The sequence below is a fragment of the Dendrobates tinctorius genome, unplaced genomic scaffold (assembly GCF_039654945.1).
Source record: "Dendrobates tinctorius isolate UK_male_01 unplaced genomic scaffold, ASM3965494v1 ptg000332l, whole genome shotgun sequence".
In the NCBI taxonomy this organism is placed as follows: domain Eukaryota; kingdom Metazoa; phylum Chordata; class Amphibia; order Anura; family Dendrobatidae; genus Dendrobates; species Dendrobates tinctorius.
The window spans coordinates 6,235,196-6,262,010 of record NW_027361998.1 but is presented as its reverse complement, the minus strand read 5'-3'; positions in this window follow the sequence as shown (position 1 = coordinate 6,262,010).

Genomic DNA, 26,815 nt, shown 5'->3' with positions numbered 1-26,815 from the left:
TACTAGTAATTCTGTCTAAATCAACAAGATCTGCCTCCACCTTTTCCTGAAAAATATCTAGGATAGATGGCCTAGATTGAACAGGGTAAAAAAAGGGGTTAGAAGTTACAAAACTATCAGGAGAGGAGTCGTAAGTTCTACATTCTGACTCCAATTGTCGCAAATCAGAAAGTTTTTTCAGTTCATGAAACATTGGTATTATGTTAGAATCATGTTCAGCAGAATTTGGAAATGAAGATATGTTTTCCTGTAAATCATTATCATTATAAAAATGACATTTTAACGTTAGGTTTCTAGCTAGCTTGTTCACATCCAATAAAGTCCTGAAAACATTGAATTTATTTGTAGGGCAAAAACTCAATCCCTTAGACTATATGGTTTTTTAACTGCTTTATATGTGATATCAAGTAAGAAAAATTTCTTTATAAAATATATATATTTTTTTTTTTTCCCTTGATAGGTTTATTATTAAACCCTTCGTATGTGTTGGTTTCCATGCATTGTACACTTTTTTCAAATTTGGTTTTGTCTATGTTAAATGTAATGGGTGTGTTTTTCACCTAATTGAATCACCTGTTTCCTTGACATGTTTTGCACTTAAATATCTGTTTGGAGACCTTCTTTACGCATTCCATGATTAAGCCCTTACAGGGTGAAACGCGTAGGAAAGTGCTCCCCTCCATATGCCTCTTTATGTTGTTTTTACTTGATGGTAAGAAGATTTTATATTTTCAATAAAGCAATTGTTATTTTATCTCCTGGAGACGCTGGAAAATCTTTTTCTATGTTGTGCATGTACTATACACCCGGGTCAGGGTGTTTCCGTGCGTCGGAGGTGTGATAAGGAGTGAAGAGGGGTGAGCAGAAAATTTCCTTTTGTGCATTTCATTTTGACCTTTTTCGTGCTCCCTCTACAATTTGGACTTTCCAATTTTGCGGCGATTATAACCCACGTTACTTCCACTCCACATGGATCCACCTCTGCACAGGAGAACTAAGTTGAACTCCATCTTCAACATTCATGGTGATGTTACCACGATAGAGGCTGCCGCCAAGGATAATGAGGAGCTCCTGCTGTTACACAGATCATTGGAAAAAAGTAAATCTAAAGAAGCCAGACTTTGGTGGGATTCTACTTCATTGCGCTCTTACATCAACAGAAATATGATACCTCGTGGATTAAGGATCATTAAATCTCCTACCTTTTCCTCTTTTCCTGAGACTCTTTTGAATGACTGGAACACCATTCTTTCCAAATGTTCACTGCAGCTTATGGAGCTTATTGTAAAATATGAGGAACAAGAGCTGGAGATTTGCAAAAACAGCATTATTACAACAGAGACTGCTTTGGATAAATTTAAGGACTTTCCTGAACTAACTAAGTTAAAAGAAAATTTGGATAAACATCTTACCACCTTAGATGATAAAATTGCGGAACGAAAAAAACGCAAACTAGACAGAGACATTAATGATTATCAAACAAAAAAAGTTTATACTTGGAGAAATTCATCTCACCAAAATTCCATCTTGAGAAAACAAGATAATAAAAAATTTTTCCAAAAAAAATTCCAAACGCCATGTCAGCTTTGGCGATACTAGCATCTCTTCAGCTACCACCAGTTATTCAATAGAAAATTCTTCAGATTCCTCAATTGATGAAATTAATCCTTCTGCTCCTATCAATAGAGTTGAGCGATACCGTCCGATACTTCAAAGTATCGTATCGGATGGTATCGGCCGATCTTTAAAAAAAGTATCGGTATCGCCGATTCCGATACCGGAAGTCCCATTCAAGTCTATGGGACTTCCGGTATCGGAATAAGAAAAACCCTTTCCTGCCCTTGTACAGCCTCTCTGGGGTCTGTACGGGCCTTTCGGGGGGCTGTGCCGGCCTGCCAGGGGGTCTGTGCAGGCTCCGGTGGTCTGTGCCGGCCTGCCGGGGGGTCTGTGCAGGCTCCGGTGGTCTGTGCCGGCCTGCCGGTGGTCTGTGCAGGCTCCGGGGGGCTGTGCCGGCCTGCCGGGGGGCTGTGCCAGCCTGCCGGGGGGCTGTGCAGGCTCCGGGGGGCTGTGCCGGCCTGCCGGGGGGCTGTGCCGGCCTGCCGGGGGGCTGTGCAGGCTCCGGGGGTCTGTGCAGGCATCGTCCGATGGGACTACAAGTCCCATCGGGCGATGCCTGCTACCATGACAGTGATTGACACATTAGCCAATGATGGGACAGTAGTAGTCCCATCATCCGGCTAATGTGTTAAATGTAAAAAAAAAAAAAAAAATTACATGCTACATACATACAACATGCATACTACATACATGCTACATTCATACTACATACTACATACATGCTACATTCATACTACATAAATACTACATGCAACATACATACTACATATATACTACATGCATGCTACATACATACTGCATGCTACATACATACCACATATATACTACATACATACTACATGCATGCTACATGCATGCTACATGCTACATACATAACACATATATACTGCATGCATGCTACATACATACTACATGCTGCATACTACATATATACTACATGCATGCTACATACATGCTACATACATACTACATATATACTACATGCATGCTACATACATACTACATGCTACATACATACTACATATATACTACATGCATGCTACATACATACTACATGCTACATACATACTACATATATACTACATACATACTACATACATACTACATGCATGCTACATGCATGCTACATACATACCACATACATAACACATATATACTACATGCATGCTACATACATACTACATGCTACATACATACCATATACATACTACATGCATGCTACATACATACTACATGCATGCTACATACATACTACATGCTACATACATGCTACATACATACTACATGCATGCTACATACATACTACATGCTACATACATACCACATACATACTACATATATACTACATGCATGCTACATACATACTGCATGCTACATGCATGCTACATACATACTACATACATACTACATGCTACATACATACCACATATATACTACATACATACAATACATTCATACAATACATACATAGACATACAGTACATATAACATAGAGTAACATACTTACCAATACTTGTCACATTGTTCCCCGAAGCCATTGTCTTTTCCGGAATAAATATTAACATAACAAACCACAAAAATACTCACCCACGATCCGAAGCAGTCCACGAGTGTGTCCCACGACGATCTTGGGTAGAGAACTGCAGCATCAGCTGTTGCTGCCGTTCTCTACGGGCTGCAGGAATCCAATGACGGAAGGTAGGTATCCTTCCGCACTGTATTCCTTCGCCACTTAAAAAAAAAAAAAGTCCCTAGTCTCACTTTATGCCATTGCTGTGTGGGAATTTCCCATTCTGGCACTACAAGATCTGCAATCCAACACAGGGTTAATTATCAGGGAAGCAGACAAGGGGGGAGGGGTCGTGGTTCTGGACTCTTCACTTTATTTTAAAATGAATCATGCTATTCTATCTGATAATAACACCTACCTACATCTCCAGGGAGACCCTACTAATTTTTACAAGAGTAAAATCGATAAATTACTTCAAGATGGTTTGGAGGGGGCATTTTTTCTCAAAAAATATACGATTATTTAAAAGTGGATTTTCCTATTATCCCCATTTATCATGCCCTCCCTAAACTTCACAAGGGTATTTTTACACCACCCTTTAGGCCTATTATATCAGGCATTGGTTCCCTTGGAGAAAAGCTGGGTGCTTGGATAGATCATTTTTTGCAACCTTTAGTCAGGGATGTGCCGGGCTTTCTGAGAGACACCAAGTCTTTAATAAACAACTTAAATCCCATTTCTTGGCATGATGATTATATGTGGCTGACCTGTGATATTGTCAGTCTATATTTGTCTGTACCACATTATGTAGCCATTGATTGTCTCCAGGTGTTTCTCAGAAGGCATAGTTCTTATCCCTTACAGACTCAAAACTTCATTATTACAGCTATTAATTTTTTGTTGACACATAATTATTTTTCTTTTGATGAGGAATTTTTTCTTCAGAAGTGTGGCGTTAACATGGGAGGTAAATTTTCCCCCTCCCTTGCTAACATTGTGGTCGCCATTTTTGAAGAACTTTACATTTTTGATGATAATAATAGTTTTTCAGAGCATATAATCTTTTATACACGTTATATCGACGATTTATTATTCATTTGGGAAGGAGATGTTGCTACAGCACATTCCTTCATAAATCATCTCAATCAAAATTCCTTCAACCTCAATTTTACTTTTCAAGTCCATCCGTCTACTACCAACTATTCAGATGTGACTTTGATTGGCGACCGCAATAAGATTGATATTCTTCCCTATCATAAAGAAACTGACTCTAATTCCATTTTACTAGCTAGCTCATGCCACCCTCCCCATACGGTGAAAAACATCCCCATTGGAGAATTAATCAGACTAAAGCGTAATTGCTCCAGGTCTGATCTTCTCCAACATGAAACTAGCAAAGCTGTTGCTAGATTAAAACACAGGGGATATCCCAACTGGTGTTTGAATAGAGCTCAAAAAATAGTGAACCAAATTGACAGATCGGACCTTTTTCTAAATCATCACAAAAATAAACATAATATTAATCACCAATTGACTTTTTCTACCAATTTTTCTCCGCAATTTCAGGATATTGTAAAAATAATACAAAAACATTTTATTACAGGACAATCAACTTAGTCATATTTTAGAAAAAAATAAAATCAATTTTGTGGCGAAAAAAGCGCCCAATTTAGCCCACATCTTGTCACCTAGTCTAGTAGTCAGTAATAATAAAAAGAGCAATTCCAAAAATTGGTTATCATGCACTGGCTTTTTTGGCTGTGGGCACAATTTTTGCATATCGTGCAAACATGCCAAGAGATGCAAATCATTTACCTCCATGTACACTGGTTTGACTTACAACATCAGGGATTTCATTAATTGTGATACCCCCAATGTTGTATATCTCATTGAATGTACTTCTTGTTCAATTCAATATGTAGGTTGTACAACTTGTCCTCTCAAACAGCGAATACGCAGACACATGTCTGATACTTTACATCCTTCCGCAGTGAATGTTTCTGCAGTCTCGAGGCACTTTATTACCATTCATAATAGGTGTCTGGATTCTCTCACATTCACTGGCATTGAAAAGGTCTACAAACCAGTCAGGGGAGGGGACCATCGTAGAAAGATTCTCAATCCAGAGTCTTCCGGATTTATAAATTGGGCACTAGAATACCGCATGGTATGAACAAGAGGAGAGATCTAATCATGCAGTATTCTTAGGTATCTCTTTCTCTTGTTCATGCCATTCAAATGTGTGGTCCTTTTTTTTTTTTTTTTTCCCTCTCCAGTAAATAACTTAGACATCTTCACAGTTGTATATACGAGAGGTACTTAACACAGGGTATATCTTTGTACATATATATCTTTGAAAGAAAATTGTAAATGAATGAAACAATGGTGTTTTTTTTTTTTTTTTTTTTTTTCTGCAGTATTTTTCTCTTTCTTTCCGTTTGTTGTAATGCAATCAATTCCCACCATTTGATAACATGCTACGTACAAATTGTCCACAAATTATAAGATCCTTGTTATAACGCTATCAGAGTACATTATGGCTTCCTTTAAATACCTATATGGTTTTTTAACTGCTTTATATGTGATATCATGTAAGAAAAATTTCTTTATAAAATATATATATTTTTTTTTTTTCCTTGATCTGTTTATTATTATACCCTTCGTATGTGTTGGTTTCCATGCATTGTACACTTTTTTCAAATTTGGTTTTGACTATGTTAAATGTAATGGGTGTGTTTTTCACCTAATTGAATCACCTGTTTCCTTGACATGTTTTGCACTTAAATATCTGTTTGGAGACCTTCTTTACGCATTCCATGATTAAGCCCTTTCAGGGTGAAACGCGTAGGAAAGTGCTCCCCTCCATATGCCTCTTTATGTTGTTTTTACTTGATGGTAAGAAGATTTTATATTTTCAATAAAGCAATTGTTATTTTATCTCCTGGAGACGCTGGGAAATCTTTTTCTATGTTGTGCTTATACTATTTATACTGTGGTGAAATTGATGACACTTCTGTGGTGTAAGGCCCGCATTTGTTCAAAAGTGAACACTCCTGGTTGGGTGTCCATCTGTTTGAATGTTTGTATTGGAAGACCTGTCGATCACTATTATATTATTTGTACTGTAGTGAAATTGATGCCACTTTGGTGGTGTCTGCTAATAATTTTTGGAAATGTGAACACTCCTGGTTGGGTCTCCTTCATGCGAGTTGCCTGTAGCTGTAGGCCACCGACACCATCAGGCCTCCACTTCCTTGGACTCAGCTACCCGTATTACTATCCTTAAATTTTTCTGACAATGGTAGTCTAAAAAACTGATATTTGTGCCACCTGAGTATTGTTCAGCATGAAAGCAGGTAGAGGTGTTGCATGTGGCAAAGGGGGCCTACACTAATCCCTCACCCACCTCGTCTTACTGTGACTTTCCTTTGAAAGCTGTAAATGCTGTCCCAGACCCCGATACCTCATGCCTGGCTGATTGCTGCAGTTTCATGATAAAATTTGCACTGTGGGTAAATTGAGGCCACTTTCCTGGTGTCTGCCCCTCATTTGATGTGTTGCATTTGGGGCCATTAGAAGGTGTTGTGCATGCATTTGTTTTTGCCTCCCATTGAGCTGAATGGCGTGCGGTTATTTTCGGTGAATATTCGACTAATTAATAGATGAATATTGCAAATTCGGAGATCGTAATCCGAACTGAACACTGAAATATTCACTCATCTCTAATATCTACTTTGCCATTGAGACAGCTGTAAATTGAGCTTTACTTGTTATGTGATCTGCTGTGCTGTGTTAGAACTTGTCCTGCTTGGAGTCTCTGTGATGTTGTTTGCATTTGCTTAGCAAATATTCTATCATTTGAATGAATGGAAAACATTTCCTTTGCACCTAATAAAGGTTTGCTGTTTCATTGGGATCCCGTTGAACAAGAGAGATGGCCGATTCCACAGAGGGCAAATCTAAATTCCAGAATCTGAGTCTCTTGGTTCCAATAGTGATTTTTCTCTTTTTCGGATTAGTAATTCATTTATTTATCATAGTCAACAATGTCAATGACTGGTGGAAAGGACGATCAGTGACTTCTGTTGACCACATTGTAACTTCTCTTGCAGTTACAAGGTTGTGCGCCCAATGTGCTAACACTATATATGTCTTTGTGGACACATTTATCCAGCACTCGAATGTATCTTTGGTTATTTCATTGTGGGTTTATGATTTTTTTTTTTATTCCAATATTTGGTTAACAACTTTACTCTTCATTGTTTTCTGTCTGAAGATCTCCAACTTCCACAACAGACTGTTCCTGTATCTGAGGAGAATTATTATACTCAGGACTGGTAACCTAATTGTAGCCTCCATACTTCTCGCTGCTGCCACTTGTTTGAGGTCCTTGGCGCCTTCTAATGTTATCAGTGCTGGAACATACAATACAACCATGAATAATGTCACATTGCAATATTATTAATTCTGTAATAACTTTTATTGTAGGAACTTCCATTCCACTGATTTTCTATATCATCTCCTCCGTCCTCCTCTTCACCTCATTGTATCATCACACAGTAAAGATGAAGAGGAGCAGTAATTTATCCATCAATTTGGAGATGTATTACTCGGCGATGAAATTAGTATCCGTCACTATATTTTTTGCTGGTTATCTGTTTTGTGGTCTTTATTACAATTTTTATTGTGTACACTTTTCATGGCTTTATATTGTCTTGGATTTTCTACCAGTTCTGCATTCCTCCTGTCTGATCTTCAGCACATCCAAACTCCGTAGTCAGATGTCCAAGGTTCTGCAAAATGTCATTGATTTCTTATATCAAAGGAAAGGAGTAGAAGCTCAAGGAGGTGACTGCGTATGGACCCACAATAATCAACTCAATAATTGGGAATTTTCTACATTGGAGAATTGCAAATCATTTGTTGTTTATCCAGGAACATCTTAATACGCAATGATGTGGCTGTGACTGAGTTACAGTCATTGCCGAAAGTCTCGGCACCATTGAAATTGTTCCAGAAAATTAAGTATTTATCCCAGAAAATTGTTACAATTACACAAGTTTTGTTATACACATGTTTATTTCATTTATCTTTATTGGAACAACACACAAAAAAGAGAGAGGCAAATTCGACATAATTTCACAAAAATACCCAAAAATGGGCCTGTCAAATTTGTTGGCACCCTCAACTTAACATTTGGTTGCACACCCTTTGTAATAAACACTCAATATAACACTAAACAAGCTTCATAAACCTCTCAACTGGAAATTTTTGACCACTATTCTTTTGCAAACTGCTCCAGGTCCCTCATATTTGAAGGACACCTTCTCCCAGCAATAATTTTAGGATTTCTCCACAGGGGTTTAATGGAATTTACATCTGGACTCATTTCTGGCCCCTTCAGAACTATCCAGTATCTTTTCCCCATCTGTTTTTAGGTGCTTCTTGAATGATGTTTGGGGTCATTAACCTGCTTGAAGACCCATGACTTAGAATGCAAACCCAGCTCTGACACTGGGAACTTAGCTGCAGCTCAAAACCATTTGCTAATCTTCAGATTTCATGCTGCCAGAGGTAGTGAAGCAACCCCAAAACATCTTTGAACCTCCACTTTATTTGACTGTATGTCCTGTGTTCTTTTCTTTGTAGGCCTTATTACAATTTTGGTAAACAGTAGAATGATGTGCTTTGCCAAAAAAGCTCTATTTTGGTCTCATCTGTCCACAAGATGCTATATGTACAATTTTGGCAAAATGCGGTTTATCTATTTTTTTGCCTCTGTGTCATCAGTGGAGTCTTCCAGGGTCTCCTGCCATTACATTTCATTTCATTCAAATGTGGATGGATAGTTTACGCTGTCACTGATGCATCTGCAAGGAGTTTGTATGTTCTCCCCGTGTTTGCGTGGGTTTCCTCCGGGTACTCCGGTTTCCTCCCACATTCCAAAGACATACTGATAGGGAATTTAGATTGTGAGCCCCATCAGGGACAGTGATGATAATGTGTGCAAACTGTAAAGCGCTGCGGAATATGTTAGCGCTATATAAAAATAAAGATTATTATTATACTGAGCCTGAAGGACAGCTGGAATTTCTTTGGAACTTGATTGGGGCTGCTTATCCCCCGTCCGCACTATCCTGCATTGCAACCTTTCATAATTTTTTTCTCTGCCATCCAAATCCAGGGAGATTACCTACAGAGCCATGGGTTGCAAACTTCTTGATTATGTTGTGCACTGTGGAAAATGGAACATTAATATCTTTGGAGATGGACTTGTAACCTAGAGATTGTTGATATTTTTTTTAACAATTCTTGTTCTCATGTCCTCAGACAATTTCTTCTCCTTTTTCTGTTCACCATACTTAATGTGACACACAGACACATAATACAAAGATCTGACCCTAAAAAAAGCATCTGAACAATTAATGCAAGCCATATCTCTAACTAGAACATCCTTGTCGGGGAAAATAGAGGAGGTGCATTCGCAAGTGGGGCATCTTTGAATGGATATGCAAGCCATGAGGGGGCGCATCACGCAAGTCGAAAACAGAGTATCCAGCCTGGAAGATAATCTTGCACCTATGGAAACTAAGTTGTCAAAGGTAGCTGACTTCATAAATGCCTGGAGGCAAAAGGCGGACTACCTAGAGAACAGAATGCGTCAGAGCAACATCCGAATTATTGGATTACCAGAGCATTCGGAAGGTCAGCGACCAGAGCAATTCTTGGAAGGATGGCTTAGAGACACATTGGGAGGTGAGTTCTCTCCAACTTTTTCTGTGGAGAGGGCTCATAGGGTACCTACAAAAACTCTTCCCCTGGGTAGTCCACCACGATCCTTTTTGGTGTGCCTCCTCAATTGCAGAGACACTATCCTCCATATGGCAAGGCAAAAAAGTCCCATTAAATTCAACAATGCCACAATTTCAATTTTTCCAGATTTTTCTATTAAGCTGCAGAAGCAGAGGGCTCAATTTATGGAGATCAAGAAACAACTCAGAGAAAGGAATATTCTACATTCAATGACTTATCCAGCTCGACTTCGAATTGTTTATGAAGGCTCCTCCCTATTTTGTTCAACCTCAGTGGAGGCTGTGGAGTGGCTGCGGTCCCACACAGGAGCGAATGGAAAGTTACCCTGATTTATCTACTGTCGTCCCTACACGGATGTATGGAGAAATGGAACTTCTTGATATCTGTAAAGATAGGAGCTTTTTCCACCAACTTCCAATACAACATCAATACCGGATGAGGGTATCCTCTTTTTGGGACTGCAACAGGAGCATGAGATTGTGCTCCTTTTTGAATCTTACTTTGTTTTTTCTTGTTTTAGTATTGTTGGTTAAGGTTTATATAGATGCTGCAGCCAGAACATCAATTATGCTATCTCTAAGGTTTATTATGTGTGACAATGTATATCATATCTGGATAAGGGAACATGGAATCTGAAGTAATATGTATGACCTGGAATGTGAGAGGCCTCAAATCCCTCCCCGAAAGAGAGTTAAAGTTTTTTCCCAGATTAAACGTCACCGCCCTCACATTGTGGCCCTGGTTGAGACACATCTGACCAGGGATTCGGCCCGTTGTGTGCAGAAACCATGGGCAGAATGGTCTATACATGCATTTCATACTAGTTACTCTAGAGGGGTGTCCTTATTTAATCCATAGGGACGTTATATGGGAGGTTAAGGAAGCTCAGAAAGACCGTGAGGGACGTTTTGCTTTTGTGCATGCATCGGTAAATATGAAAAACTACGTAATAATGTGTGTTTATAACCCACCCCCGGCCAATATGTCAGTTATTAAAAAGGCAGTGAGCTTTGTCCTAAATTATCTGGATGCATTAGTAATGTTCAAGGGAGATTTTAATCTTGTTATGGATAATTGTCTCGATAGACTTAGACTGGATCATGGGGTCTCCGGGGCCACTCCCTCTCCATCCCCGTTATCATTACTCATGAGGGGTAGTGGTTGGGTGGATCTGTGGAGGATGCGTCATCCTGAGGTTAGAGAATATACCTGTCACTCATCCATTAGATGCACTTTATCCCATTTAGACTATATATTTGGCTCCAGTAACCTAGCGATGTGGGTGGGGGATGTGGAGCATGGGAACAAGGGTATTTCAGACTATAGTCAAATAATAGATTCAGATTTGGCCAGGCAAGTCACGGTATATTTTGGAAGCTAAACTCATTTTGGCTGAAATTGGTAGGCCCCAATGAGAGGACTCTGGACCAGTTGGACTGCTTCATGTCGTCTCACCCTGAACCCCAAAATGTTAATTTGTTCTGGGATGCTCTTAAGGCATATCTAATGGGATGTTTGTCCTCTACAATTTCTTATATTAAGCGGATGACATCAAGGGAGGATGATGAAATGGAGAGGCGCCTGAGGGATTCGGAGGCAACTTATATAGCGCACTAGACAAATGAAAATAGAATTGAGTGGTTGAACTCCTATAGATTATATACTCAATATATGGAGACCAAATTTAAACGTAAACTATTCTTTACACGTCAGTCATATTTTGAACTGGGGAAGTAATCCAGCAAACTACTGGCATTTATAGTGCGCCAGCACAACACATGTAGTACAATACTTCAAATTTGAAAGCCTGATAATTCAATAGTAATCACAACTGATGACATACTCCAATGTTTCCATAATTACTATAAAACATTATATAGCTCCAAAAGTAGTTTCAGCACTTTGGAATGTCTTGAATAGTTATCAGATGTGGAGTTTCTCATGTTAGGCCCTACTCAACAAGCCTTTCTGGATGCAGATCTTACCATAGAGGAAATAAATGGAGCTATTGTGGATCGAGCCTCTGGGAAAGCACCTGGGCCGGATGGGTTTGCCATAGAAATGTATAGGAAGTATCGGGATATTTTGGCACCACTCCTCCTAAAGGTGTTTCGGGAAACTTGGCAGAGAGGCTCTCTACCAGGCTCCTTTTATGAGGCAAATATAATAATTCTTAAGAAAGAGGGGAAAGACCCCCTTGATTGTGGATCATATTGCCCCACATCACTAGTATATGTGGACTATAAGATCTTCACTAAGATCCTGGCCATTAGTCTGAATTCGATGATACTTGAAAAAATACATCAAGACCAGACCAGATTTATGCCCGGGAAGAATACATCTATTAATATTAGGAGAGTTCAGTCGGTGGTTCAGTACAGCTCCCTGGTGCCAGATAATAAGTGGGCCTTGGCCTCGTTAGACGCAGCTAAGGCCTTTGACTCCCTTGAGTTGTCCTTCTCCGCATGTTTCCAAAAACATGGTTTTGGTTCTAAATATCGCAAGTGGATTGGCGCAATGTATATGAAACCAAAATCCCGATTAATAATAAATAACTCTATATCCGAATCATTCTCTTTGGCAAGGGGAACACGTCAGGGGTGTCCCCTCTCCCCAGCCCTCTTTGCGCTCACAATCGAAGCACTGGCGATACGTATAAGATCCACTCTGGTCATTAAGGGTATAGATATAGCGGGCCGTTTGAACACCATTGGCTTATATGCTGACAACATGGTGATATTCATTTATAACACAGAAGAAACTTTACCACATGTTATTGCCGCAATAGACAAATTTAGTAATTATTCGGGATTATATATAAACTGGGATAAATCCACTTTAATGCCTCTCTTCCACGGTCCAATAGATCTCCAGATCACTTTGAAATGTTATCTCAACTGCCTGTTGTAAATAATTTTAAATACCTGGGAATAAATATCCTAAAAAACTGTAAACTTGATTAACAACTCAATATTCTCCCGCTGTTGGAACTTGTCAAGCTCAAATTTGCTATTTGGAGCAAATTACCATTATCTGTCTCTGAACATATTAACTTAATTAAAATGATACTACGTCCAAAGCTTAATTATTCCATCCAACATAGTGCCGTATTGATCCTTAAATCCTTTTTCTCAGGTCTAAATTCATTGACCTCATCCTTTATATGGGGAAAGACCAGACCCAAACTCAAACTGTCCACCTTACATACAGAGGCGTATCTAGGCTTTCTGGCACCCGGGGCAAGAATTTGGTTCGGCGCCCCCCCCCCCCAAGTACATATGTGACTTGCACACTTATCCATGTACCCACGAGCTGCTCTCCCTAATGCTCTCAATGTTCAGTAAAAAACTGAGAGAAGCTCGTTGTCACAGGACCATAACTATGAAAATCGCATATGAGTGAAGTGTCCGTGTGATGACTACTGGAACCTGCAGAGCTGAATCCTGACATTGCAGCTTCTGAATTCTCACAACGAATGCTCTGCACACATTTAGGATTCTCCCTTGCCGATATACAATCATGTCAGCACAAGTATGTGATTTATATACTTCTGGCCACACTCCGACTAGACGTGCCCGGCCTCGCTCCGTTCATTTTCACTGAGTGAGGCCACGCACATCTAGTCAGCATGTGACCGTATGTATGTAAATCACCGGCACGAGAGAATCCTGACAGCGTTCAGTGAGCACTGTGAGAATTCAGAAGTCTGCAGTCACATAGAATGACAGCAGACTCAGCACAAACCTGGAGAACCCCTGTAATGTTCCTAACAAATAAAAACATGAGAATAAATCAGTATCACACATAATATTTACATCCGGGTACATTATAGATGACGTCGTCTCTGAAGTCGTTCTCCTTTTCTTCTTCTTGTCCAGACCCCATGATGCGTTTTCTCATCCACAGCCGTCTCTGCAGACTTCCATCTTCTCCGGTCTTCTGCAGCAAATCTCCACACGATCCCCTTAAAGATAGAAGTGTCATTATAATGCTCCTAAATACAAATATCTGCAATATACTGTCTCCTCACACTATTCCCCTCCCTCCTCATACTGTCTCCTCATATATTTACCCCCTCACTCTCTATACTGTCTGCTCACACATATCCCCGACTCCCCATACTGTGTCCACATACATTCACCCGTTAACCACTCATTAACCCCCACACTCATTAACCCCCATCCCCACACATTAACCCCCATCTCCACTCATTAACCCCCATCTCCAAAAATGAACCCCCCACTCATTAACCCCCATCCCCACATTATTCCCATCTCCACTCATTAACCCCAATCCCCACATTAACCCCCACACATTAACCCCCATCTCCACTCATTAACCCCCATACATTAACCCCCATCCCCATATTAACCCCCATCTCCACTCATTAACCCCCATCCCCACATTAACCCCCATCTCCACTCATTAACCCCCATCCCCACATTAACACCCATCTCCACTCATGAACACCCCCCCATCTCCCATCTTCGGTGGTTCTTCAGCTCCACAGAGGAGCACACTTACCACCAGCGTTCGCTCTGGGCGCCGGGAGTGACGTCAGCAGCGTGATCACATGACCTGATCACGCTGCTGACGTCGCTCTGACCCGGCGGTCAGAGCTTCAATTGTACTAGCATCTGTATAGACGCCAGTACAATTGCTGCCTGGGAGCCGGCGCGGCCTCCTCCTCTGCGCCGGCTGTCAGCTTGACAGCTGACACAGAGAACCGCCGACTCCCAGGACTGGTAGCGGCAGAACGCACCCGCCGGGGGGGAAGACACAGCGGACCACTGCATTAGGTGGCCGGGCGGCCAGACTGCGCCCCCCTGCTGCCTGCGCCCGGGGCAACTGCCCCGGCTGCCCCCCACTGGATACGCCTCTGCTTACATAGGTCTAGACAGAGGGGGGAGAGGCGCTGCCAGATTTCTTTCTATATTATTTGGCTGGGCAGATCAGAGCCTTGAGTAAATGGATGCGCAATAATTATCTACCTTACTCGGAGAGCCATTTGGCCCATGCTGCAGGTACCAGCAGCAGCAGCAGTGGTAGAAGTGGAGGAAGCAATTTTTGTAAGTCCTTTGACACTTTTTTAGACAATGGAGTCCAAGTCTTACACGTGGTGAACGAATGGAGAGGATGGTACAGGAGTCTCTACAGTAGAACAAAATATCGATACCATCAGGGAGGGTTTGGACCCTTTCACATTTTGGCCATCCAAAATGGAGGAGTGACCTGAGCTTGCCTCACATGCCTTGGAGGTTTTAATGTGCCCAGCAGCCAGCGTTCCCTCAAAACATGTCTTCAGCACTGCTAGTGGTGTCCTGACAGATAAGCATGTAGGGTTAAGCAGGTTCTCAGGATGCAGTGATGAGACATGAGACCAGGTATGACTTGTGAAATCAACTTTTATAAATTGAAGCCGCTGGGGCTATGCTGAACAAGTAACAGGGGTTAACAACAAACTGTCCTCGCAAGGACTCAACAAAATTACAGTAACAATACTTTTCTTATATTCAATGTGACTAACCCGGCTAGTCCGGGCGTCGAAGGCCACGAATGGCACAAACTATGGGTCCTTATTTCCTATAATTCACTTATCCTTCCAGACGTCGCTCGAGTCCACAGGTGCGGCCGCTTAGGCCTCTTTCACACATCAGGTTTTCGCCGTCAGGCGCGATCCGGCGCTTTTGACAGAAACCGGATCCGGCGAAATGCAATGCCGGATCCGGTTTCCCCCCCATTGACTTGCATTTGCGCCGGATCGGGCCGGATGGCCATGCGTTTCATCCGGTTTTCGCCGGATCCGGCAATGTGTCTCAATCCGGCGTCTGGAAAAAACGGCTACTGTAACGTTTTTTGTCTCCGGCGAAAAAGCCGGACACGTCGGATCCGGCACGTCCGGCTTTTTCACACAATGAAAGCCTATGAGCGCCGCAATGCGCCTGATCCGGCGAAAGCCGGATCCGGTGGCCGGATCCGGTTTTTTGGTCTGAGCATGCTCAGTAGCTCTGCCCACAAGACATATATAAAAGCAAGACAGTGGGACCCACAGCCACACCCAACATGCCACCCAAGAAAGCAACCAAGCACAGCAGGAGAAGGCAGGAGACCACTGCAGCACCATCAGCACCACCACCACCCCAAATGGAGCAGCAAATGGAACATGCTGAGGAGGGGAGGCCAGCAGCAGATGAGAGACGGTAATTATCAAATCCCCCATTCCTCCAAACTAGGGCTATTGAATATCAAGATATTCATTGGCCCTTTGTTTCTCTTTATTCAACAGCCGCCCAATAGATGCAGCAGCAGCAATGGCAGCAGCTGGAACACCACCCACAGCCATGGAGTCTGGCCATCAGGAAGACAGCACATCTTCTTCTGGGAGCCCTCCCTCGCATCGTTAGCGTTTGACGGTAAGTTTTTATTTCCAAAATCCATCATCTCGGTAATATATGTCTATTCATTGCCTTTTATTTCAAAACAGGATTCACAAGATGAAGAGGAGCTCCCAGAAGAAGAAGGAAGGGGTGGACAGACACTTGGAGTGGGCTCACAATTGGTAAGTTTTTTGCATCAAACGCAGAAACACAACATCACACTACACACACATAGAAAACAATGTTCTGCAGACCACACACAGCAAACAAATGCCTACATCCAAAGACATAACATTTTTTGTTTTCTTCTCTAGTCTTCCCAATCTGGTGCTCGGCCAAGAGGTCCTCGCAGTGCCTCCCAGAGTCGTCGGCGACAGCAACGCGGCGGTCACCAGCGTGTAAGTATAAATATTTTTGCTTTGTTTTTTTGCACTTTTTATTTCATTTCTTTTGTGGAGGCTAATTATGTTATTTTTGTCTTTTTCTTTAACAGCCTTCACAGCGTGCTCCCGACTCTGACGGTGAGGATGGAGGACTCGATGTGGACCACCTCATCAATCTCGTCAGAGAAAGGGAGCCACTCTGGAATATGGCTGACTGCCGCCATGCTGACCTTATCGTTACCCGACGACTCTGGGAGGAAATCTGTTCGCTCCTTGTGGGCCGCTGGGAGGACCTCGATGTTCGGGCCCAGATTAAAGAGCGTAAGTATATACAGTACCGGTTGCTTGATGTAAACCAGTGTTTCCCGAACTCCAGTCCTCGTGGTCCCCACGGATCACGTGTTCAGGATTTCTATTTACTATGGAAATCCTGAAAACATGACCCCTGGGGACCATGAGGACTGGAGTTTGTGAAACACTGATGTTGTATACTAACCACTCCTTTCTCGTTTCAGGGAACAGAATTGTGAATCGGTGGCGGTCTGTGAGGGATTGTTTCAAGAAGGAGTTCAATAAAGAGATGCGGGCCCCGAGTGGATCTGGAGGACGCAGGAGCAAGTACAAGTACGCACAAGCCCTGTCGTTCCTCCGGGAAACAATGGTCACTAGAAGGTAAATATTACACACCACATGTGAAAAAAATGTAACTTTTTTTTTTCAGACAGGGCCATACCATGTCAGTATTTTAATTGTTTTTTTTTCTCTTTATTCCACAGCACGGTGAGCAGCACTCGGGAGCCTGCACGATTGGACCCTTCTGAGGCGATCCCTGAGGAGACCGGCACCGAGGGACACTTCGACCGCCCCGGTACATCTGCACCTTCCCAGCCTTCCCACACATTCGACCCATCTGTCCCATCCACCAGCACAGGAGCATCGTGGCCGCCTACATTACATGAAGCTGCTGGTGAGGAGATCGCTTTCCCTTTACCCCACCCTTCTGCCCCTGCCACCTCTAGTACACCTGCGGGTACTGGGCGGCAGCGGCAGAGGGGTCAGGAAAAGAGTTATGCGCCAGAGTTCTTGCATCTGAATGCATCTTTCCAGAACTGTCTAAAAGTCTTGTCAGAGCAAATCTCCGCAGGCTTTCAGCAGATCAACTCCAGCATTCTGGAGGTGAAGACACTTCTGCAAACCATGCATTCAGAAGCAAGATCTTCGCCAAACCACACCTTTTTCAGGTCTGTTGTGGAGCGCATGGCAACACTATCTCCTACCCAGCAGATGCATGTAATGCATTCGTGCCATGGTGCTCTACAGCAGGTTACCTCCCAACCTCCACCTCCCACCACTGTAGTTCCTCCACCTGCACCCCCTCCAGCCACTTTCCATCCTCCCCCTCCTATTACATCTGCACCCCCTCCAGCCACTTTCCATCCTCCCCCTCCTTTTACATCTGCACCCCCTCCAGCCACTTTCCATCCTCCCCCTCCTATTACATACCAGCAACCTCACCAGTACCAGCAACCTTCCCAGTACCAGCAACCTCCCCAGTACCAGACATCTCCCCACTTCCAGCAACCTGCCCTGTACCAAACTCCTTCCCCGTACCAAACTCCTTCCCCATACAACTTTCCATCAACATCATCTGCTCCTACAGTCCCTGCCCAACCCTCCACTCCACCGCCCACCACCTCTTCTGCCTCCCACATGTCCACCCATTCTGTAGCTTTTTCCACACCATCACCTCTAACTGTTCCTTCCCCACCACGATCCCAGTCCTCTCTCCACACTCCCATTGTCGAAGTGTCCCGCAGCCCCTCCAGCAGTATTTCCACCCCACACTACACAGATTTATGATGTGTTTTGTAATAAAAATGCCCTGTTGGTTTCAAACCTTTATTAAAAAAGTTTTTTTAACTTTAAAAACAGTTTACAAAAAAAAATATTTTAAATAAAAGTTAAATTATTGTTTAAACTGGTTGTCTATCATTTCTTTCTGCGGCGAAATATGTTTTAAAAAAAAGGTTAAATACAGGGTATTTAAAAGGTAAAAAGGTATTCAAAACCAGGTATATAACTGTGGGTAAATTTTAGCTTTTTGCCACAGTTGTGTTCCTGGTTGTGTTTGAAGCAAAGTATTTCACCTAAAAAGTTGTGTTCATTGTTGGTGATTTCCTAACAATGAACACAACTTTTGTTAAAAGGTGAAATACTTTGCATAAAACACAACCAGGTACACACCTGTGGCCTAAAGCTAAAAATAGTAAGACCATGACAAGATAGCCAACTTTGGTTGGCAAAGGTATATACTGTTGGTCCAGAAGGTACACAAGTTTTAGGGCACAAATCTTTCACACTCTGTCATCCTGCCAGTGTACTCTGCCTTGAGGTGACATAAAGTATAGTGCAAAATTGTCCCTCATTACTGAAACCGTCACAGAACTTCTAGTGGTAATATTTCCAATGACAACATCCATCTTCGCCAGTAACTTGCTCTTCTCTCCAACCTGCACTTTCTCCTCTACAACCTGTCAAAGAAGGGCTGTAGGAACATGCTATATATAGTTTTCCAGTAGCCAATCCTGTTCGGAAGGCCACAAGGGTCAATTTTAAAAACCAGATCCGGCGTAATCCGTCGAAAAACGGATAGAAAAACGGATGAACCGGATGAGACGGATCCGGTTTTGTCTGTCAAGAACAAGACGGATCCGGCAGAAAACCGGATCCGGCACATCAGGTTTTACTAAACATTTGCCGGATCCGGCATTCCGGCACGACGCCGGATCGCGCCTGACGACGAAAACCTGATGTGTGAAAGTAGCCTTAGAGGTCGCTGAATGCGGCTGCCTTGACGCCTCATTGTCCCGGGATGATTTGAGCTGGACAGGCCCTGAAGAAACTGTGCTGATGGGGCACAACAGGCCCTGGAGACTCTGTGCTGGTGGGGCGCAACAGGCCCTGAAGAATCTGTGCTGGTGGGGCACAACAGGCCCTGAAGAATCTGTGCTGGTGGGGCGCAACAGGCCCTGAAGAATCTGCACTGGTGTGGGCTTTCAGGAAGTCTTTTACCGGCTCTCGTCTCACAGCGCAGCGATGACGCAGTTCCCCAAATGGTGTTCGGCCGGCCTCTGCTCAGGGTCCCCCTTGTAGACGGGACATAGGCCTCTATTGCTGCCTATGGCGAGGTGGCGTCCACTGAGGCCGGTGATGGCAGGGCCGCAGCTGTGGAAGAAGACAGGGAGGCAGTGTCCAGGCCGCTGCAACCGTTTTGGGTGTCATTGCAGCGGCGACCTGAGGTAATGGACCTGTCTCAAAAGGGCGGGGGACTGCGGGCGTGGCTGTATGCGACCGTGGGCGGGGAGCAGCCTCCGGTAAAAGTCTCTCACGTTTCTCTTGTCGGTGAGTGCGTAGCTTTCTCCTCACAGACTCCTGACGGTGTCCCTTACACACACCACTCGTCACCCCGTCTCTCTCCAAGTCTCTCGACTCCTCTCTCCCTGTCACACTCTCTGCCAACTGCCACCTGAGCGCGCCCCCTCCTCCTTTTTTCTTTGCCCCGCTGTATTGCCAACTGTTCAGCAATAAGGTTCGGATACGGCTTTAAAGAAGGCTACTACTTGGATATAACACAATTTTATTATACAATGATTATAAAACACCAAATTAATGGAATGGCAGATATAATATTACCCTGTCTTGTTAATTAATTTCATGTGAATCATACAATTATTATGAATTATAGTACATAGAGAAATAAGTATCCATACTATACATTACCAAGCATTGTAGCATCACTTCTCTACTGGAGGGACCGCAGTGTCAGTGAGAAGGAAAAAACTCTGGTCTTGTCATCACAGAAATCGTGCACCCACGATAGCTTTTGGAAATGTCTCTTCCTGGAAATGTCCCGTCTCCTCACTGACATAGGGTCCACCTTTTTATACACAACACTCTCACATTACAACTGTGCAGTATGTTTAGTCTGCATCAGAATCTTGAATCTGCACAGTACGTTGTTGTCTTGACAACAGCACAAGACTTCAAGGTCTGTTTGTTATAGACTACTACAATCTTAGTTTGTTTGCACCAACCAGAGATTCGTTTGCCATTAGCATGCCTCTTAACAATAGCACAATGCATCAGGGTTGTTTTTCTACTGATTATAACCCAGGCTCTGTTTGCCTCTGGTCAACTTGTCAAAGTTGTCTATCACTGTTCAAAGTTCAACATATGTTGCTTGTTACAAAGTTAACTCTTCATGCTCATAGCATAATGCTCTAAGATGGGCAGCATGACTTCCATAATCACCTATTCTGAAAACTGGATACCTATCGTAACTCAGACACACACTCATACATGTCAAGATATGTATCACAATCGGTCCTCGATTATTGATGTCATGCATGACCCAATATTGCTACATGAGACCATAAAACATTTTGGTCTCTCTTGTCAATCGAGAATCATACTATTATTGAGCACAGGACTTCCTTGTTGAAGCAGCATAAATATTTATTATCTATACAGTTGTTATTCCTATTGTCCTAGCTTATATGTAAGAATGCACCACACAACTCTTATATTAGAATACCACACAGAATTAGTTGGAAAGCTCCTTGTAGAATTCCCATCAACCACCCCCCAAGTGAAATATTCAGTGTTTGTCGACAGGGGTCACTTGTGTGCAAATCAGGATAATGAATCTTTGAAACACAGAGCTTCAAAGACCACAGAACAATTCCTTGTCTTACGGTATTGATATAGAGCAAACGCTTTGTGTCTCAGTATCAAAGTTCAGCATTAATGATATTACACCATAGTATATTGCAATATAGTGTTTGGATTCAAACAACCATATTTCATATTTGCAATACTTTCCACTCTTGGTCTAATGACCACACTATATCAAAGCATATAAACAATATATTACAATATATAGGCTATAAGATATCCATATTTTTATTAGCACCACACCCGCCACCTGTTGCCCTGACACCTTCAGTCGTGTCTCACCCTTTATTGTCACCCCAGTGTCATCCCATCAGGAACCCTGATGGCGGTCCCCTGGGTTCCGGCCCAGTCACTGTCTGGGAGTCCTCCTCCCCACAAGCGCATACGGCTGCCCTTGAAAGTTTTGACCAGCTAACTTTCATTAATATAAAAAAGTCATGGATTTCCAAGGACTTGTGCACCCCAAAACTGTATGGAGACTTTACAGACTAGGCGATGTTTTAGTTTTTAGTGTGCTGCATTGATCTCGCTTAATTGCAGTCTGTGATAACTTTATTGGGGCTTCTGTGCCTGCTGTTGCTCCTGCTACTGCAGATGTTAACACTAATTTATGGAAATGTTATCACTCCTGGACTTTTGCACCCCAATCGCAGACTGTACAAACTAGATGATATTGCATTTTTTAGTGTGATGCAATAATAACTGCACTCTGGGATATCTTTAGTGTCACTTCTGTGGCTCCTGCAGCTGCTGATGTTAACATTAAATTATGGAAATGTGAACAGTCATGGTCGGTCTATATCTGCTGTTTTAGCTCTAGTGTAAGACATTTCGGTCCCAAATATATTATTTCTATTCTCGTGAAAGTTATTCAATTTTGGCGGGGTCAGGCCCTCATTTCTAAAAATGTGAAAACTCCAAGTTGAGTGTCCATCTGCTGGTTTGGGCATAGTGGAAGACCTCTCGTCCTTATTATAACATATATACTGTGGTGAAATTGATGCTACTTTTGTATTGTCTGCCAGTAATTTTTGGAAATGTGAACACTCCTGGTTGGGTGTCCATCTGCTGGATTGGGTGTAGTGGAAGACCTGTCAGTCCCTATTCAACTGTTGAGAATAACCTGTTGGTCCCTATTCTACTATTTCTACTATGGTGAAATTGATGCCACTTTGGTTGTGTCTGCTCAAAATTTTTGGAAATATGGACACTCCTTGTTGAGTGTCCATCTGCTTGTTTGGGTGTAGTGAAAGACCTGTCCGTCCCTATTCTACTATTTCTAGTGTGGTGACATTGATTTCACTTCTGTGGGGTAAGGTCTTCAATTCTTAAAATGTGAACATTCCATATTGAGTGTCCATCTGCTGGTTTGGGTGTGTGAAAGACCTGTTGGTCCTTATGCTACTACAGTACTTCTACTGTGGTGAAATTGATGCCACTTTGGTGGTGTTTGCCAATAATTTTTGGAAATGTAAATGCTCCTGGTTGGGTGTCCATCTGCTGTATTGGGTATCATGAAAGACCTATCAGTCCCTATTATACTAATTCTACTGTGGTGAAATTGATGACACATTTGTGATGTCTGCCAATAAATTTTGGAAATGTGAATTCCTCTGGTTATTGTCTACTTCACGCGTGTTGCTTTCACTTAATTGCACTCAACTACCCGTGTTATTATCCTCAAGTTTTTCTGACAATGGTAATCTAGAAAACCGATATTTGTGCCACTTGAGTGTGGCTCAGCATGAAAGCCGGTAGAGGTGCTGCATGCTGTATCAGGGTTCCCAGCAAAGGGCAAACAGACCCTACACCGATCTCTCACCCACCTCGTCTTACTGTGATGTTCAATGGAAAGCTGTAAATGATGTCCCAGACCCCGATACATCATGCCTGGCTGATTGTGCAGTTCCATACTCCAATTTGTACTGTGGGTGAATTGAGGCCACTTTCCTGGTGTCTGCCCCTCATTTGATGTGTTTTGGCAGCATATGGGGCCATTCTAAGGTGTTGTGCATGCATTTGTTTTTGCCTCTCATTGACTATAATAGCATTGGGTAATGTTCGACGAATATTCGCCAAATTAATTGGCCAATACTTGCAAATTCGGCAAACATAACCTGAACCGAATAGTGAAATATTCACTCATCTCTAGTGGTGATACTGTATCTACTTTTCCATTTTGACAGCTGTAAAATGAGCTTTATATGTTATGTGATCTTCTACGCTCTTTTAGAACTTGTCCTGCTTGGAGTCTCTATGATGTTGTTTGCATTTACTAAGCAAAGATTCCATCATTTGAATGAATGGAAAAAGTTTGCCATTGCACCTTTGATAAAGGCTTGCTGTTTCATCAGGATCCTCATTGTATAGGAATGATGGCTGATTCCACAGAGGGCAACTCTAGTTCCCTGAATCTGAGTCTCTTGGTCCCAACACTGATTTTTCTCTTTTTCGTATTAATAATACATTTATTTATCATAGTCAACAATGTCAATGACTGGTGGAAAGGACGATCAGTGACTTCTGTTGACCACATTGTAACTTCTCTTTCAGTTACAAGGTTGTGCGCAGTGCACAATGTGCTAACACTATATATGTCTTTGTGGACACATTTTTCCAGCACTCAAATGTATCTACAGCTATTATAATGTGGGTTTTTGATTTCTTTTTTTATTCCAGTATTTGGTTAACATCTCTGCTCTCCGTTGTCTTCTGCCTGAAGATCTCCAACCTCCACAACAGACTGTTCCTGTATCTGAGGAGAATTATTACACTCAGGACTAGTGTTGAGCTTTCCGATACCTCAAGTATCGGGTATCGGCCGATATTAGCTGTATCGGAATTCCGATACTGACTTCCGATACTTTTTTCGTATCGGATACCGGAATCGGAAGTTCCCATAAAGCTATCAGCCTGCTCGATTTGATTCAGCCAATGGGAATCCTCAGAAGTGTGGGCACATCCTGTTAGGCATGTTAACTATTGGCATGGCTGTGATTGGCTGCTGAAATGACATCATCATGATGCGCGGTCTGTGCGAATCATGATGCGCGGTCTGTGCCGACTGCGGGGGGTCTGTGCCGACTGCCGGGTGCCAGTGCTGGCTGCCAGTGCTCTGTATGGGCCTGCTGGGGGTCTTGTGTGTGTGCAGGCATCATCCGATGGGACTACAAGTCCCATCGGGCGATGCCTGCTACACTGACAGTGATTGACACATTAGCCAATAATGGGACAGTAGTAGTCCCATCATCCGGCTAATGTGTTGAATGTAAAAAAAAAACATACATACTACATACATACATACATACATACTACATACTGTACATACTACATATATACTACATTCATACAGCATACATACATACTACATACTACATATATACTACATTCATACAACATACATACATACTACATACATGCTTCATATATACTACATTCATACAACATACATACTGCATACAACATACATACATACTACATACATGCTACATATATACTACATTCATGCAACATACATAGATACTACATACATGCTACATACATACTTCATACATACAACATGCTACAGACATACAACATACATACTGTACATACTACATACTGCATACATACAACATACCTACATTCATACAATACATACATACTACATACAATACATTCATACATTCATACAATACATACATAGACATACAGTACATATACTCACCATTACTTGTCACTTTGATCCCCGAAGCCAGTGTCATCTAAGGAAAAATATGAAAATAACAAACAAGCCATATACTCCCTGATCCGCAGAAATCCACGTGTGTCCCACGCCGATCTCCCATGGAGAGCAGCAGCATCAGCTGATGCCACTGCTCTCTAGGGGCTCAAGGAATCCAGTGTCGGGAGGTAGGTATCCTTCTGCACTGTATTCCTCTGCCACTGTAAAAAAATAGTCCCTAGTCTCACTTTTGGCATTGCTGTGTAAAAAAGTTCCCACACAGCATTTGCCAAAAAGTGAGACCATGGACTATTTTTTTACAGTGGTGGAGGAATACAGTGCGGAAGGATACCTACCTCCCGACACTGGATTCCTGAGCCCCATAGAGACCTGATGCTGCTGCTCTCCACGGAAGATCGGCGTGGGACACGCACTCGTGGATTTCTGCGGATCAGGGAGTATTTGGTGGTTTGTTATTTTCATATTTTTCCTTAGATGACACTGGCTTCGCGATCAAGGAGTATTTGGTGGTTTGTTATTTTCATATTTTTCCTTAGATGACACTGGCTTTGGGGATCAAAGTGACAAGTAATGGTGAGTATGTACTCTATGTTGTATGTACTGTATGTCTATATGTATGTATTGTATGAATGTATTGTATGTACTATGTATGTAGTATATGTGTAGTATGTATGTAGTATGTATGTAGTATGTATATATGTAGTATGTATGTAGTATGTATGTAGTATGTACGTAGTATGTATATATGTAGTATGTATGTAGTATGTATGTAGCATATGTATATGTAGTATGTATGTAGTATGTATATAGTATGTATATATGTAGTATGTATATATGTAGTATGTATGTAGTATATGTATATGTATTATGCATGTAGTATGTATATATGTAGCATGTATGTAGTATGTATGTAGTATGTATGTAGTATATATATATATATATGTAGTATGTATGTAGTATATATATATATATATATATATATATATATATATATATATATATAGAAATATAAGAGAATTGGGATCCAGCAAAAAGATGAAAGTTCACCAGAATTATAAAATCTTCTTCTTTATTAATCCATTAAATCATATAAAAAATATATGAGGAACTCCAATCAATTAGTAGCATTCCAGCAAGGGACTACATGTTTCAGCACTATGTGCCTTCTTCATGGTCCTATTTGAACTGAGCTCCAACACTGACAATATATCCTCCTTTGTGGAACATATTCAAATGACCCTTAATTAAAAGCAGTGAAACAAACCAGTTAAAAACACCTGAGTAGATGGTTAAAACTCAGTTCAAAAATATTGCTAGAAAAATACATATATTGAACATGTTTTATACATAGACCAATGATATAAACATTTGGTAATAAATCAACAGTGATATGGAATAACAGCCACAAAAAAAAAAAAATATATATATAAACATATATGAAAAAATACATCATGTAGTAGGCGCGATCTAAATATCAGAGACAATCACAAATATGACTCTCAAAAGGTATAATATATTAGAGTAGGTTTAAGATAGAGATATAATCTTTTAAAAACTAATATATGCACTCTATCTTTTAAAAAAAAAAAAAAAAATTCCTTCTCTTAGGCCTCTTTCAGACATCCGGTGTCAGGGGTCCGGCGGCCTGCGGCGAATA